This window comes from Mauremys mutica, chromosome 4, assembly GCF_020497125.1.
Source record: "Mauremys mutica isolate MM-2020 ecotype Southern chromosome 4, ASM2049712v1, whole genome shotgun sequence".
NCBI classification, from domain to species: Eukaryota; Metazoa; Chordata; order Testudines; family Geoemydidae; genus Mauremys; species Mauremys mutica.
Genome location: NC_059075.1, coordinates 104,526,888 through 104,542,006, shown reverse-complemented (window position 1 = coordinate 104,542,006; position 15,119 = coordinate 104,526,888). Strand labels below are relative to the sequence as shown.

The 15,119-nt window shown below is 42.2% G+C and overlaps 1 long non-coding RNA gene across 1 annotated transcript in view; it reads right to left on the bottom strand.

The window, feature by feature from the left end:
- The window catches only part of LOC123370099, a 161,114-nt gene extending 148,344 nt beyond the window's left edge, over positions 1-12,770 (bottom strand). The window contains exon 1 of the long non-coding RNA XR_006579271.1: positions 12,659-12,770. This is a non-coding gene — a long non-coding RNA (uncharacterized LOC123370099). The remainder of the gene's footprint in view (positions 1-12,658) is intronic.
- Between the last annotated feature and the right edge of the window lie 2,349 nt (positions 12,771-15,119).

The following is a 15,119-nucleotide window of genomic DNA, read 5'->3' as shown; positions in this document are numbered from 1 at the left end:
GCCCATGTTAGAAAAAATTCTCACAACCATTTCACTGAGAAGCTCTAGTGCCTCAGTGCTTTGGATCAGGGATGTGGCTTGTGCTGTTCCCTGTAAAAATTCACCCAATTTTGGCCAAGTTATAGATCTCTGAAAAATCTCAGCTTGCACATGCTCTGTCCTGCTCAGCTCCTACATGCCAAGTAGACTGCACATGATCTATTCCTACAGAGCAACTGACCATACTCCAGCAGAGAGCTACAAGGACTGGGTAGGATTTTTCTTGCAATTGCTCCGCCCAGCTTTTAGGAGCCACTGTGGTGCCAGGCACCTGAACAAATAGCAAAGAGGCTGTCTCTCCTGTACTCTCAATGCTCATCCTGCTGGCACCCAGGCAGCACGAAGGAGAAGGAACAACTTGATCTGAATGCAGTAGGAGTGAGAAATGAGAGGAGTGGGTGTGGACTGCAGGAGCCAGAGGGTGAGGAGGTTGGATAAGGAGCAGCAGGGAGAGAGCAAGGGCCCTGGAAGAGAGAGAGTTGGGTAGGAGAAGAAAGGGAGAGTAGCAGGGTGACTAGATATCCCATTTTTTTTCTTTCTTTTTTTTTGCTCCACTGGCAACTCCCCCCCCCGTGTGTCCTGATATTTTCTTCCTCTCATCTGGTCACCCTAAGGGCAGGGCCGGATTATGACATTCTGAGGCCCTCAGCTATGTCAAGTGTAAGAGGCCCCATACCATAAAAAAAAATATTATTTTCACAGAAAGGACATTGAATATATAAACATGAACACTTTATATTTGCATATATACAAAGGTGAAGTTGTAAAAATAGAATAATAATCTAACTAAAGCATGTCTTGCAATATGCCTGTTTGCACAATAACAGTTTCAAACTAACATATTTTCATCTATAATTTCTAAATTAGTAGATATGAAAACTTTATATCTACAGCAGTTACAGTTACACAGACCAGCTTACTTGATGGCAGCAGTACAACCTGCAGTATGTCTGTTTGCACATCACATTAATTTTCACACTGACATTTAAAACATTTTCTTCCATGATTTTTGGAGAGCAAAGTCATTGATGACTTGCAGCATTTTCTAGGCAGACATCTCTCTTCACATTCACTTCTCTAGCCTCTGTCTTCCCCAGGACCACCAATTAATCTCAAGTAAACACCTCAGACACACAGAGTATCAACAAGCTATATGTGTGAAAGAGGAAGAAAGAGTTTACCAGAAAAAAAGACTGGTAATCTCTAGACAGGCATTGAGAAAGTGAGAAAAACTAGCCTATATTCAAGCAAATATAATGAATATTCTAGGCTTTAATAACCTATAAATCATATATGCACATAGTTTGAAATGACTTGCTCACCAAGTACTCAGAATATTTTGATATATGTGTATATCTTCCTTCACTTCTCTCAAACCCTCTATTTATCCTTTCATCAGCACTCTGATATTTACTGTGAAGGTTCCCAAAACTGACAAAGGGAAGCCAACACAAATTTATCCTCCTCAAGATCCACTCGACGCAAATCCATAAGACAGTCACCTGCAAACTCAATCATGGATAGCACATGAAGCAGAAAGTGGTGTGTGCACTAAAATACACAACCGTATATATGTACAGATCAAAGGAAGAAAGAACACACTAACACTTAAAAAGAAGAAAAAACAGGAGTGAAGGCACTATATGACTGAGCGTGCTGGATCTTAAACAAAAGATGGCAGCCTTCTGGCTATTACAAGCCAAGGGAGATGCTATACATGATGTCACTCCTAGGACGAGTCCCATTCGAGTATGAGCTTGGCAGGATTGCTTCATGACACCACCATCTCTGACCTCATATTTTTTCCAATGTTATCAGCAGTGAGATTATTTATTTATTTGAATAGGTTATGAAGGCACACTCGGAATTTTACCAGTAGTAGCTGGCCAACAAAATGCTGCCTTAAGAGACCGATAGCAGACTTACTCGTAGAAACACTAATTGTACAAGTGCAATTATTGTTTTTTTCTCAGCCCTGGCCTCCTGCCCGTCAATAATGAACAATTAGTGAAGGGTAAGGATATTTGTGTAGCCAGATGTGTATATTTTTGTCAAATTTGAATGAAAATGTCTATATTTAGAGGGAATCTTCTTTTCTCCATCTCTCCTTTATTTATCAACCAATTTTGATAAAATTTGAAATGGAGTCACCTTTTCCTTTTTTAGAAGCGCCTCATATTGCAAGGCCCTAAGCTGTAGTTTAGTTATCATATGCCTTAATCCAGCCCTGGAGCCAGGACATGGGGGTTTGTAGCTATGCTCAGAGTGGGAGATGGCAGCAGATTGGATGTAGATAGGTGCAATGTGGGAAGGAGCAGAAACCATGGTGGAGGATGGTGGACAGAAGCAGAGAGAAGGGGATTGAATTGGACCAGAAGGCAAGTTTGGCAGGAACTGGGATGAGGGGGTGGATAGGAGTAGAAGGGAAACAAAAGCTAGTGAAGCAGCAAAGAATCCTGTGGCACCTTATAGACTAACAGACGTTTTGCAGCATGAGCTTTCGTGGGTGAATACCCACTTCTTCGGATGCAAGTGGTGGAAATTTCCTGGGGCAGGTATATATAAGCAAGCAAGAAGCAAGCTAGAGATAACGAGGTTAGATCAATCAGGGTGGATGAGGCCCTGTTCTAGCAGTTGAGGTGTGAAAACCAAGGGAGGAGAAACTGGTTCTGTAATTGGCAAGCCATTCACAGTCTTTGTTTAGTCCTGAGCTGATGGTGTCAAATTTGTTAGGGTTAGGGTTAGGGTTAACAAAGACTGTGAATGGCTTGCCAATTACAGAACCAGTTTCTCCTCCCTTGGTTTTCACACCTCAACTGCTAGAACAGGGCCTCATCCACCCTGATTGATCTAACCTCGTTATCTCTAGCTTGCTTCTTGCTTGCTTATATATACCTGCCCCAGGAAATTTCCACCACTTGCATCCGAAGAAGTGGGTATTCACCCACGAAAGCTCATGCTGCAAAACGTCTGTTAGTCTATAAGGTGCCACAGGATTCTTTGCTGCTTTTACAGAACCAGACTAACACGGCTACCCCTCTGATACTAAAAGCCAGTGAGGGGCAGATAGGAACAGAGGAGGAGAGAGACAGGATGGGGTCATAAAGGAAGAACAGCCTTTAACTACTAGAGCACACCCACCTCAAAAACCTGGAATTGAACCCAGGAGTCCTGAGTCGCTACATTCCGCTCCTGTCTGCAAATAGCAGTGATAGCAATTGGCAAAGTGTGTGTCTGATCACCCTCTAGTTGTTGATTCACATAGAAGATAAGAGCATCCGTTAACTCTGCTGTGGATCTAAAGGTCAAAACCCTGCTGATGATCCAACTTGGGGGTCAAGATGGTTCCATGTGATGGAATTAGTTTTTGCAAAAAAAAATTTTAAAAAAAAATTCTTAGGAAGTTATATCTGAAAAACTACTAAGCGAATGTTAAGGTTGCAAGTTCAAGCACTCAAAAATTAGTAAGTGCCAGACATAAGGTTGCCTGGTGCAACCTTAATTTGGCCCCTTTGTGCATATGCACTATGATACAGTTCTTTCCTAGAAACCCAGCCTCTTGTAGAGAATCAATATTTCTTTGTATCCTCTTCCTCCACTGTCAGTTTGCTGGGTTTGGATGGTATGCATTAGTCAAGACCTGGGGGCCACACACTGAGGGGGCAACTTGCTTGACTTTGCAACTTTAATTTTCTTTTAGCAGCTTTTAAAATGTAATTGTTTATATTGCAGTAGCTCCCAGAGGCCCCAGTAAGGATTGTAGCCCCATTACATTTTGTGTTTTATAAACACTTAATTAAAAAGCAAGTCTAATCCTGAAGAGCTTACAGCCTAGGCCTTTGAAAGACAAGGTGGTACTGTGGTGTGTAATAAGCAAGAGGAACAAAGAAGGAGAAAAGTAACAGTAAAAAGAATGCAATTACAAAAGCTAACAATGTGCATGACTAGATTGTTCCAAAACACGTACGTACACACACACTTCAATAACCACTATTTTTGTATTTGTGTGTGTTTGAGAGAGAGAACCACTGCTTGCTTCTGTTTTTGTTTTGTATTTTAAATCTCTGCTGTGTGTGTGCGTATATAATTTCTTTTGGAATCTCCATTGGCTGGCTATGATGATGTTGGACATGGTTACATGAACCTGTGACTTAAAACAAAGATCTGTAAGCTGGCTCTGGTGCTGGATATGCACCTGGCACCACTTCCCAATCTGTCCCCAGGCACCTCTCGCTCAAGTAATTAAGGTAGGATTTTGACATAATTCCACATATTAGATGCACATCTTAAATGTTCTTGATGAGGATTTTCTTAAAAGGGAGAACAGCAGTATCTTATTTTAAATAATATATTGTAAACATCTTCAATTATTTTGAACTTCAAATGACATTATTAAAAATAGACTGGGTGAGCAATGAGTGAGTCACGTACTTGGTAAACATGTAACTCATCTAGGTTTCTAGCCTACTGCAGCTATCAAGATCTTAAGTTAACTGTATCGGAGAAGAGGAGAGGGAATTCACAAAACTGTAACAAGAGACCAGGGTCTTTGGTGACATGGGCAAAAATAGCGTCGCTGACAAAACGATCTGGCTTTTATTTGATTTGAAGAAGACTTTAGATAAATGGAGGTTGATTTCACAACTGTTCACACCACCACTTGAAGGAATAGCCACTGCATCTGTTTAATCATTTAAAGTCTTGTTGGATGCTTCCATTTTACTGGCAAGTGTAACGGTCCCAAATGTAGTATTTGCCATACATTACTGTTGTTTTTCTTATGACTTGTGTTATGCTATCACCTCCAAAACTCAGCTAATATCAGGATCCCACAGTGGCAGGTGCTGTGCACATGCATAAAAACAGTCCTTGCCTCAAAGAGCTTGCAAGCTAAACAGACAGAGGATGGAGGAAAGGCAGTATCACCCTTCAGTTTTATAGATGAAGAGCTAAGGTAAAAAGAGATTAAATGATTTGCCCAAAGTCATGTGGAATTTATCCCAGATCTTTTGAATCTCCATCCAGTGCCTTTACTGCAACACATCTCCTCTCATTCTAACAAATCCAGTATTTACAGCCATCTCTGATAATTAAGATAATTCCCCCACCCCCCTTTTGACCACCATCTCTAGTCAAACTAAAGGCCAAATTATAGTTCCCCTGTGCAGGAGATGTAGGTTATGTCTACACATCAACTAGACACCCACAGCTGGTCTCTGCTCATGGGACTGTTTCATTGCTGTGTAGACTCCAGAACCCGCCCACCTCATAGGGTCCTGGAGCCCAGGCTGTAGCCCAAACCTGGAAGTCTATGAAACAGCCCCACAGCCCCAGCCTGAGTCAGCTGGTATGGACCAGCCACAGGTGTCTAGTTGCTGTGTAGACATACCCTTAGGGAGCAGGTAGAGGCCTTTGCTCCAGTGCATCTGTGGAAGAGGCAGCCATTATATGGCGGCTTAAAATTCAGAGGCCTAATGTTCAGCTCAAAGGTAGGAATAACTGCCATTGAAGTTAATGGGAGTCACTTGTACCAGGCAGACAGATAATCAGGTTCCTAAATGGCCAGGAAGGAGGTGGGATAGCACCATCTGCTGTAAGCATCTTACCTGTATTCTGTTTCACTGAACTCCCTTTTCTTGATTTTGCAGCTCAAACCTCTAGTGAAATAATTATGGTGGCAATGAGTTCCTTGTGGAGCTCTTGATCTATTTGGACAAGGATTCTAGTCTGAAGAGAAAAGCTGACACTAAACTCTTCCCTTGGGCTGCAATCCCTCACCAGCTGATCACTAACCTAACAAGAATTTTAATATTTTTTGAAATTCTATTTACTATATAGAGATGGACCCAAAACAACTCCCTGGAGTTGGGCACAGATTTGGGCACAAGGGGACATTTGCAGAAATCTGATCTGTCTTTACAACAGCCAACGCACCTCAGCTCCTCCCAGACCTAGACACCAGCTTCACCCAGGTATACCCTTTCCAAAGGTCACCAGGCTCCAGCAGAAACATCCCCCTCCCAACCACGTGGGTAGCAACTCTCAGGGGCAGAGGCATCCTCAGAAACACCACAGACTCTCTGGCATTCACCAGACACAGTGGTAAAGCAGGATGAGGCTCAGTCTGGATCCCCCTGATCCTGAGATACAGACACCAGCAGAGAGCCTTTCTCTGAGGGCATGTCCATCTGCTCTGGCCTCTGGGCATTTTCCCTTCCCCCCCACCTCCCCCAGGCCCATGGCCATAAAAAAAAGTACCTCAGGATGCCAGTGATGACAAAAAATTCTTCCCTCTATAAATTCATCCGTGAACATTCTTCTCCCTCTGCTGACTGCCTTCCCCCCAACCCCCTTTCTCATCTCACCTTCCAACTCAAGTCCTTCACCTGTCAGCCTGAATCCCTCTGCTTTCTCTGCACCCCACCTTCCTCCTCCTTCTCTCTCTACCTGCACACCTCTCTACCCTTTCTTCCTCGCTACCTTTTATCCTACCCCCTGCTAACTCATCCCCTTTTGTCATTCCCTCCAGATGTTCCTATTACTGCTGCCAGGACTATGCCTTTTTACACAACCCTTTCACATCCCACCCTTCACCTGTTTTTGGTAAGCTCTTCTGGGCAGGGCGTCTTCCTAAATGTCTGTATCGCACTTTTGGGCATTACTATTCTAAATAAATAGTAATAGATAAATCCAGTTAAGAGCTAGAATTTTCTCCCCTTTCTTACATTGTGCAGGTCCTTGTTCAATGAACACTTCATCAATGGGTCTATTTATCAGTAGGACTATTCACGGAGTAACATGCAACTGAACATGAGAAAGGGTAGCAGAATTGTTGCCTTTAACAAGGAACTACTATAGAATTCTTGGTTTTCTTTCAACATTTGATTCCAAGGCGATTGGTAGGATCTTGGATTCAAAGTTTTAGGCAGCTTCCATTTTGTGCATGTGTGAAATTTTTCTGTACTAGGTCTAGCTTTAGCCCCCAGCATTCATGAGCAGCTAATATAATTTAGAAAGAAAAAAAGGATAGGGATACTACTTGGTGAGATTTCAGATAGATACAAGACTCAGCTAATCTGCAATGTCCTCCCAGAAATAATAATGATTAACCACATCATATAATGCAAATATTTCAGGCAGTTATTAAAATAAACATAACAGAAGAAAAATTTCTGCCCAGAGAAAAATATGTTCATATCCAGTAGCAGATTTGATTTATAAAGATTGTAATAATAATTCCTTTGTTTTTAAGTCAAGGAATTTCTACTTGACAAAACCCAGAGACCAAGACAAACATTTCAGTTTGATATGTACAGTGTATTAAAAATACAATGGGAGAAATTGCAAAGCCAGAGAAAACATCTTTGTTAGAGCGCTCCAGACTCCCTAGGGCACTGGAAGATTTCTTAACCTCAGTAGTGTTGTTTAACAGTGGACTTGATTGTGCGTTGGGCCAGATGGCATTTTTTCCCTTCTACTTGTTCATAGCAAACATCATCCCAAGAGGGAAAGTTTCAGGCAAATCAATATTACATAAAAAAGTCCAGCAGAAATTCCACCCTACTGTCAGTCTGGACAAATATGTCTAATTCTATAGGGTTATGAGATGTCACTCACTAACTATTTCCACAATTAAATGGATTAAATTATTTGATTAAAAACTTATTTCCATTGCCTAGCTAATAATTCCAATAACTGTTTCCCATAGACTATATCAGAGATCACTGACTTTAATTTGTTAAATAACATTATCACAAGCCAGGAAGGTTATGAGCCCTCAGACCCATCAAATTGCATAGACATTTGGGAAGAAATCCTGCCCCATTGAAGTCAGTGGTAAAACTCCCTTGTAGAGATTAACAGCAGATTCTGCCAGGCAAAGTTCTAAGGTCTTTCCAAAGATAAACTACAATGAAAATCTTATTTTCTTTGGATTTTGGTTATCATAGTATGACATGGTGTTATTTACCAGGAGCAGGAGGCTGTCAAAAGCCCACCTGCCCCTCTTAAGTGGTGTATCTTTGAAGTGGAGCTGTGTATGGGGGCCATTGAGGTAGGCCTGGGAGCCACCTGCATATCATCGATAAGGACACCTCTGTGACAGCTCCAAACGGTGGGGACAAGGAAATTGTGGATCCAGGACAGCCTCCAGGTAAGTGAATTCCACTCCCTCCAGCCCGTGGAGCTCCACTCACAAAGCCCAAACATCTGGGCTTCATGCAGGGAGGGGTGAATTGTGCCCAGAAAGTGTACTCTTAAGCATGAGTAGCAGTGCACTGTCCTTAAATTATATGGCTCCAATTAAATATTAAAGCTAAAGGAGGCACCGTGGAGTTTGCCAATAGTTACTTAATAAAGTGTGAAGTGGAGCATCTGAAAAACATTGCCACATTCTGGAAACACAGTGCCCTTATTTGATATCACCATATAAGCATCAAACTATTTTGTTTTAAAAGCCATGGTAAATTTGTGAATGAAACTGTGCAAGAAGGATTTAATAAGAGATCCACAGCAAGTGTTCCGTGGTCTAGATGTTGCCTGCCACCAGGGTAGCATGAAATCATTTGATAATTACACCATAGCCATGCAGGATTAGTGTACCATAAAAATATAGGGCTGCATTATTTTTATTTATATAACAGATGGATCTGAGAGAGGGATTTTTTTTTAAATGAATGCAACGTCATGACAGTGTTGACAGATGATTTAAAAGTGCTACAAGATGATCAAGCCAAAAACCTAAGAATGTTTCCATTTCCCCTTTTCTTGTGTCAAGGAGAAGAAAGCAGAGAAACAAATGTTGACTAATGATATGAATTCAATCCTGGGAATTGGATGAGGTACAGTATTTGGGGCGCTTTTTGTACACAGATCTGTATGTTTTCTTCTACTTCCTATCTGTCTATCTTAGCTATTACCTAAGATGGCCCCTATTTTCATAACACCTGATTCCCTCAATCTTTAGTGTGTTTATCTTCACAACACACCAGTGAGTTAGGGAAGTAAAAATACTGAATGCTTCTCGAAGTGCAGTAAATGCTAAAAGTACATTCTGGGAGTAGAACGGCAATATTTCAAGAAATCTCTGTAAAAACACAGAGGCTCAAGGCGTGTGTTAAAGCAATTGTATTTTAACAATTACATTATTTTATTCATAAGCTATTTAGCTGTCATATTGCAGAAATCAGAGCTGCAGTCGTCTGTTCTCTTGTGAAGCCAAATAGCCACAACTTCCAATATGAAGGCTAACCTGTTTGACCCCTGCAGTCATACACCACAACAGCTCCTCCACACACAAGCCCCAAATTTCATTTTTAACTGTATCTGAACTTTCTGGACATTCAGGTGCATTCAGCTCTATCAATATGTTGAGCCACAGGTCTTCATAAACAGGCATTTATCAGGGAAAACAGCACTAATTTACAAACCAGCCTGACTCCATTTTGGTTTATTTCTAGTGACCCCACCCTTTTCTATAGCTGCCCACAGAGCATAGCAACATCTACTGGTTGAACTGCATAACTGCACATAAATATTACTACCAGATCCAGGGTTTGACTCAGACTTATTACTAAAGATATAGTTTTAGCATTAGTTTCTTTCTACATTCAGGAAGTTTTACTGAGGACTGTCTAAAGCTGAAATTCAGAGTTTTCTGAAATCCCAATTCCCACTTGCTCTCTGAAAATGCTGTTTAAGTGATGCCTAAGTAGCATCTAGGACTTGTGCTGGTTCTCCCTCCACGAGGGTGGGAGTGTAAACTGCACACACAGAGGCACACACATGGCATAGCAAATGCAACAAAATATCTGCACACCCGATAAGCTGACTAGGTCATTTTTTTGAGGAAAAATGGATTTTTGAATTATATGAACTTTTTTTGCAACATTTTTGTATTGCTTAATTTTTTTGAGAAATAAAACCAACATTTTTTTCAGTTTTTCTCTTTCTTTGTTTTAATCTCCTCCACTGTCTCCTTTCTTGTCTCCCTCCAGTGGAAAGAGAAAAAAAAAGTCTCCTTTTTCTCCCAATTGAAACAAAATTGAGGGTTTAATAAAAAAATAAAAATAAAAATAATTTAAAGGTAAGAGAAAGGGTTTCTTTCCTTTCCAATATTTTCCCAGTAAATACAAAATACTTCTAGCCCTACTATTAAGACTCCCATATTCTCATGAAGATGCCCAGTTCCAGCTACTGTCTCATGGGCTCCCAGGGAAACAAACTGGCAGTAGCCAAGACACACTGTACCCACACACTTTTAGTCTCTATCCTCTCAGTCAGGTTGTTTGAATCTATGCCTGAAGGAATTTTGCTGAGACCATAGTGATTAGAAGTTGTGGGCAGGACATCCTGCCCTCTCACTTGTAGTGAGACTTAGGAACATAGACATTATCAGGGTGTGTTGGCAGTTGAGTGTCTCAGACTCCCTCTGGGCAGCAAGAGGGAGGCTCCCAAAGGGCAGAACAAGGCTGAGAGATGGCTTCTATGATCCAGCTCTTAGTGAGCTGGGCAAGCCCCTCAGAAGATAGAAGGAGGCTCTGTCTCTAAAACAATCACAAAGCTTAGTAGGTTTATTAATGGAGTTAATGCGATTTTTCTTTGGATCCTTAAGAGAGCATTTCCCTCCTCTCACTGTGGTATCTGGGCTTCCTTTAGTGGCTGTTGGTGTTTTGATTCCTAGGCCAGAAGGAACCATTGCGATCATCTCATCTGACCTCCTGTATACCACGGGCCATGGAACCAGCCCTCTGAGAGACTCCATTAGATTGTCAGGCAATAATACTTTTAATATTATAAACCCAAGCTTTTAACTTAGTTTATATTTAATGCTCCAGTTTCACTAGAACTTAAAGGCACCCAGATGTCTAGTAAAAAGATGTCGATTTGTTGATTTTTATAGCATATTTATGACTGAGGCTGCAGTAAGGGAAAAGAGTAAATGATAAATGAATGGAAAATAATAAATGTCATAGATAGGTGAATGGCATCTACCTTTTCTCACAATACCAGATAAGGAGGCATGCAATTAAATGGGAAGGCAGCTAATTTCAGACTGATAAAAGGAACTATAGTTTCACACAACATGCAATTAGCCTGTGGAACTCATTGCCACAAGATGTAATTTAAGTCAAGAGCTTAGCACAATGCAAAAACTGACAGGATGTTTATTCTGAGAGCAAAAATGTGCACAGTAATAATAGTAATAATTTTTAAATAAACAAGAGCTTTGAAAGGGATATAAACCCTCAATGTTCCAGGGTAGAAAGGCAGTTTATTCCATAACTGCCTACTGCAGGTTTTCTTGAATTTTTCTCTGAAGCAACTGGCTGGAGCCAGGGTACTGGACTATATGGACCACTAGTCTGATCCAGTATGGCAATTCCTGTGTCCCTTTAATTGGACTAACTGATATCTCATAGATTCTATTAAGGCTAAGGCTAAGGCTAATGGTCATCTATTACATTAATGGCTAGCTGGCAAATGATTTACTTTCATGGCTGACTGATAATGTGCTAAATAATTAGCTTTTTAAAAAGTTCTCTCTACTTGTTTCACAATGACAGTTGCAGGTTTTATTTAGCTATGATTCCTGTACTAGTCAGCACATTGGTAACAACATAAACCAAGAAAGCAGGGGCAATACATGGTTATCAAACTAAACTAAAGTCAGACTTCGGCAATACACACCCATGTCCCACTGAAGCTGATGTTAATTTCAGGGGTGTAACTGAGGGCAGAATTTGATGTTTGATCATGACATGAAAAATGACCAGAAAAGTAAAGGCCAACATGTTGAAAAGTTTCTATGCTACTGCATGGTCAACTTGAAACACCTTTAAAAGGGCTTGATTTTTAGAGGGCAGGTGCTCAGCTTTTTCTGCCCTTTTGGGCATCCAAGCCCTTTTGGGCATCCAAAAACTAAAGCACACAAAATCACTAATTGCCTTTCAAGATTTAGGCCACAGTCTGTATAATGAAGGCCTAAATCCACACATCTTCAAAACCTCTCTAAGCTTACATGCCACAGTGCTTTGACACTAAATTGACCATGGTCATCTCAGATTTTTCCGTTGGAGGAGGATATACATTGGCTAGAGCTGGTTGAGAGCAATTCACTAGGATTACTCAAAAATGTTGGCTTTTCTTCAAATTCATTGTTTGTGAATAACTATTTTTGTTCTTCAGACAGCTCTAGACACACTGGGACTGGTTTTGACAAGTAATTTAAGTTTTTTCCTGTCATTCATTCAATAATTCTCAAATACATTTTTTCCATTGTTCTCCTCGTAGTTAGTGAAAACAGACCATGTGATATTAATTCATATACATTTGGATCAGGTGCATGGTGTAGTCAAATACTAGAATATAGTCAACTGTTCTATTAACACATAGGGTGTGAGTGTTTAACTAACCCCCACCATAGATTCATTCAACTAGATCATGTCTGTGGTAGGCAGTGGGACATGGGCTGTTGGCTGGAGCAGGAGTCAAGAGCAGGGAATCAGACCAAATGACAGAGGTAGAAATCAGAGCCAAAGATCAGCACCAGAATCAGAAGTCAAATGCCAGAGCCAAGAGTCAAGCCAGAAAACAGAGCTAAAGATCAGAACTGAGTTACCTGGAGTCAGGGAAGACAAAAGCAGGGCTGGGTCAAAGGCTTGGATGGGCTAGATTAAGGCAGAAGTAGAAACTAACACAGCTGCACTTCCATACTCTGGGCAACCAGCACCCTATTGCTGCTCTTTAGAGCAGGTCTTATGATCCCCTAAGCCAATCAGGTGGTTTAGCCAATCAGGTGGCTCATTTGGGTCCCAGCTGCACTCAGACTGCCTGTGGGTTAAGATCGCAAGTAAGCAGGATACCAGGGGGTCCATGCTCTTAACAATAAGTGGTCAAATGTTTTGCAAGGTCCCCAGAACAGCTGTATCTATTACACAGTGAGCCCTCTTGAACAGATGCCAGATAGATTACATCACAGCCAGATCTGAGAGATTTAAAAAATGCCCTGGGTGAATCAGCATATAGGAAAGGCTAAATAACATGCAAAAGAAACAAAATCTCTACAATATACTTCATGAATGGTAGTTACTCAAATCTCCACCCTCTACCTGTGCTATGTCAATGAGTATTTTAGTCTTGGGCCAATCTACATAAAATGCTACATGAAGATTGACAGTCTGTTAGGTACTGGGCCATTTGGGAGACTATGACTGGGGTTATTTTTAGCTATCACCATCTGAGTAACAGCTGCCATCTTTTTTAAATTACTCATGGTTAGCCACTTGAACAAGGGGGAGGGATGCTGCTGGTGAGGTGAGGGTGGGGAAAGAGTGAATGTTATTTGTATGACTGCATAGAATGCATGCCACAGAAGCTGTCAGGGAGATACGGGATGTTTAACAATGAAAAACTGTTGACTGGTAATTCATGTTAGCTGGTGGACTCACCAGTACCATAGTTTTTAGATTAGTCAACATGTTAACTCAGCAGATTGCAAAAATACAGATCAGGAAAGATCTGTCCTCCAAATGCCTGATCCAGAGGATGAGAAGCTAGATGGCACAATTCATCAGATATATTTGTTTTTAATAGACCTCTTTGAATTACCAAAATTCATCATGTTCTAGGTTCTAGATCAAGGGTGGGCAAACCACGGCCCACGGGCCGGATCCGGCCCCTCAGGGCTTTGGATCCGGCCCGTGGGATTGCCCCCCGTGGTGCTGCAGGCCCCACACCGGTCTCAGAAGCGGCTGGCACCACTTCTCTGCAGCCCCCCAGGGGCGGGGGGGCAGAGGGCTCCATGTGTTGCCCTTGCCGCCAGGCACTGCCTCCCGCAGCTCCCATTGGTTGGGAACGGGGAACCATGGCCAATGGGAGCTTTGGAGGAGGTACCTGGAGGCGCGGCAAGGGCAGCGCATGCGGAGCCCTCCACCCCCCCTTCCCCCAGGGGCCACAGCGCTTTCCGGAACGGCACAGCGTGGGGCCAGGGCAGGCATGCAGGGAGCCTACCCTGGCCCCAGTTCGCACTGCTGCCACCCCAGAGCCGCTTTAGGTAAGTGGCACGGGCCGGAGCCCGAACCCCTCCTGCACCCCGCCCCCCAACTCCTTGTCCTAAGCCCTCTGCCTGCACCTCCCACCCCTCCTGCACCCCTACCCCCTGCCCTGAGCCCCCTCTCGCACTCGGCACCCCTCCTGCACGCCAACCCCCTTCCGAGCTCCCTCATATGCCCTGCACCCCTCCTCTGCCCCAATCCCTTGCCCTGAGCCCCTTCCTGCACACCACACCCCCTGCCACATCCCATACTCCCTCTTGCACCCCAACCCCCACCCCGGCCCTGCATACAATTTCCCCACCCAGATGTGGCCCTCGGCCCAAAAAGTTTGCCCACCCCTGTTCTAGATGAAAGATCACACATATAATTCCTGGGAATCACTGTCTTCTAAGCACCTAGGATTCACTGAAATAATTCAAATAAGAAAAGAAATATAATGAATGATGAGCAATCAATAACTAATTGAAGATTCAACAATTCTGTATTCAAATAATTCATTAAATGTTTCACTCCTACCTAGAAAACTGGAAGACAATTCAGCAATGAGAGAGCTATTCACTGTACCTCTTAATTCTAAATAAGATAAAAGGACCAAATTCTGTTCTCAGTTACATTGCCATAAACCTAGAAGAACTCCTTTAATAGGAATAGATACAGCTGTGACCAGAATCAGACCCACCGTCTGCAAAACCGGGATGAAATCCTGGCTCTGTTTAACTCTAAAACAAAATTCCCATTGACTTCCATAGGGTCATGATTTCACCCTCAAAGAATATTTTCCATATTAAAGAGGAGTTCTTTGATTGGGCTCAAGAAATCAATGAGAAGGATGAGAAAATTGCTCCCCATATTTTATCATGTGCACATGATCCTTGAAGGTTATCATGAGAATTACCTACTCTTGTCTCATTGTTCCCATCAAAAGATCTAGATCAAGTGTTCTCAAACTTCATTGCACCGCAACCCCCTTCTGACAACAAAAATTACTACACAACCCCAGGAGTGGGGACCAAAGCCTGAGCCCAT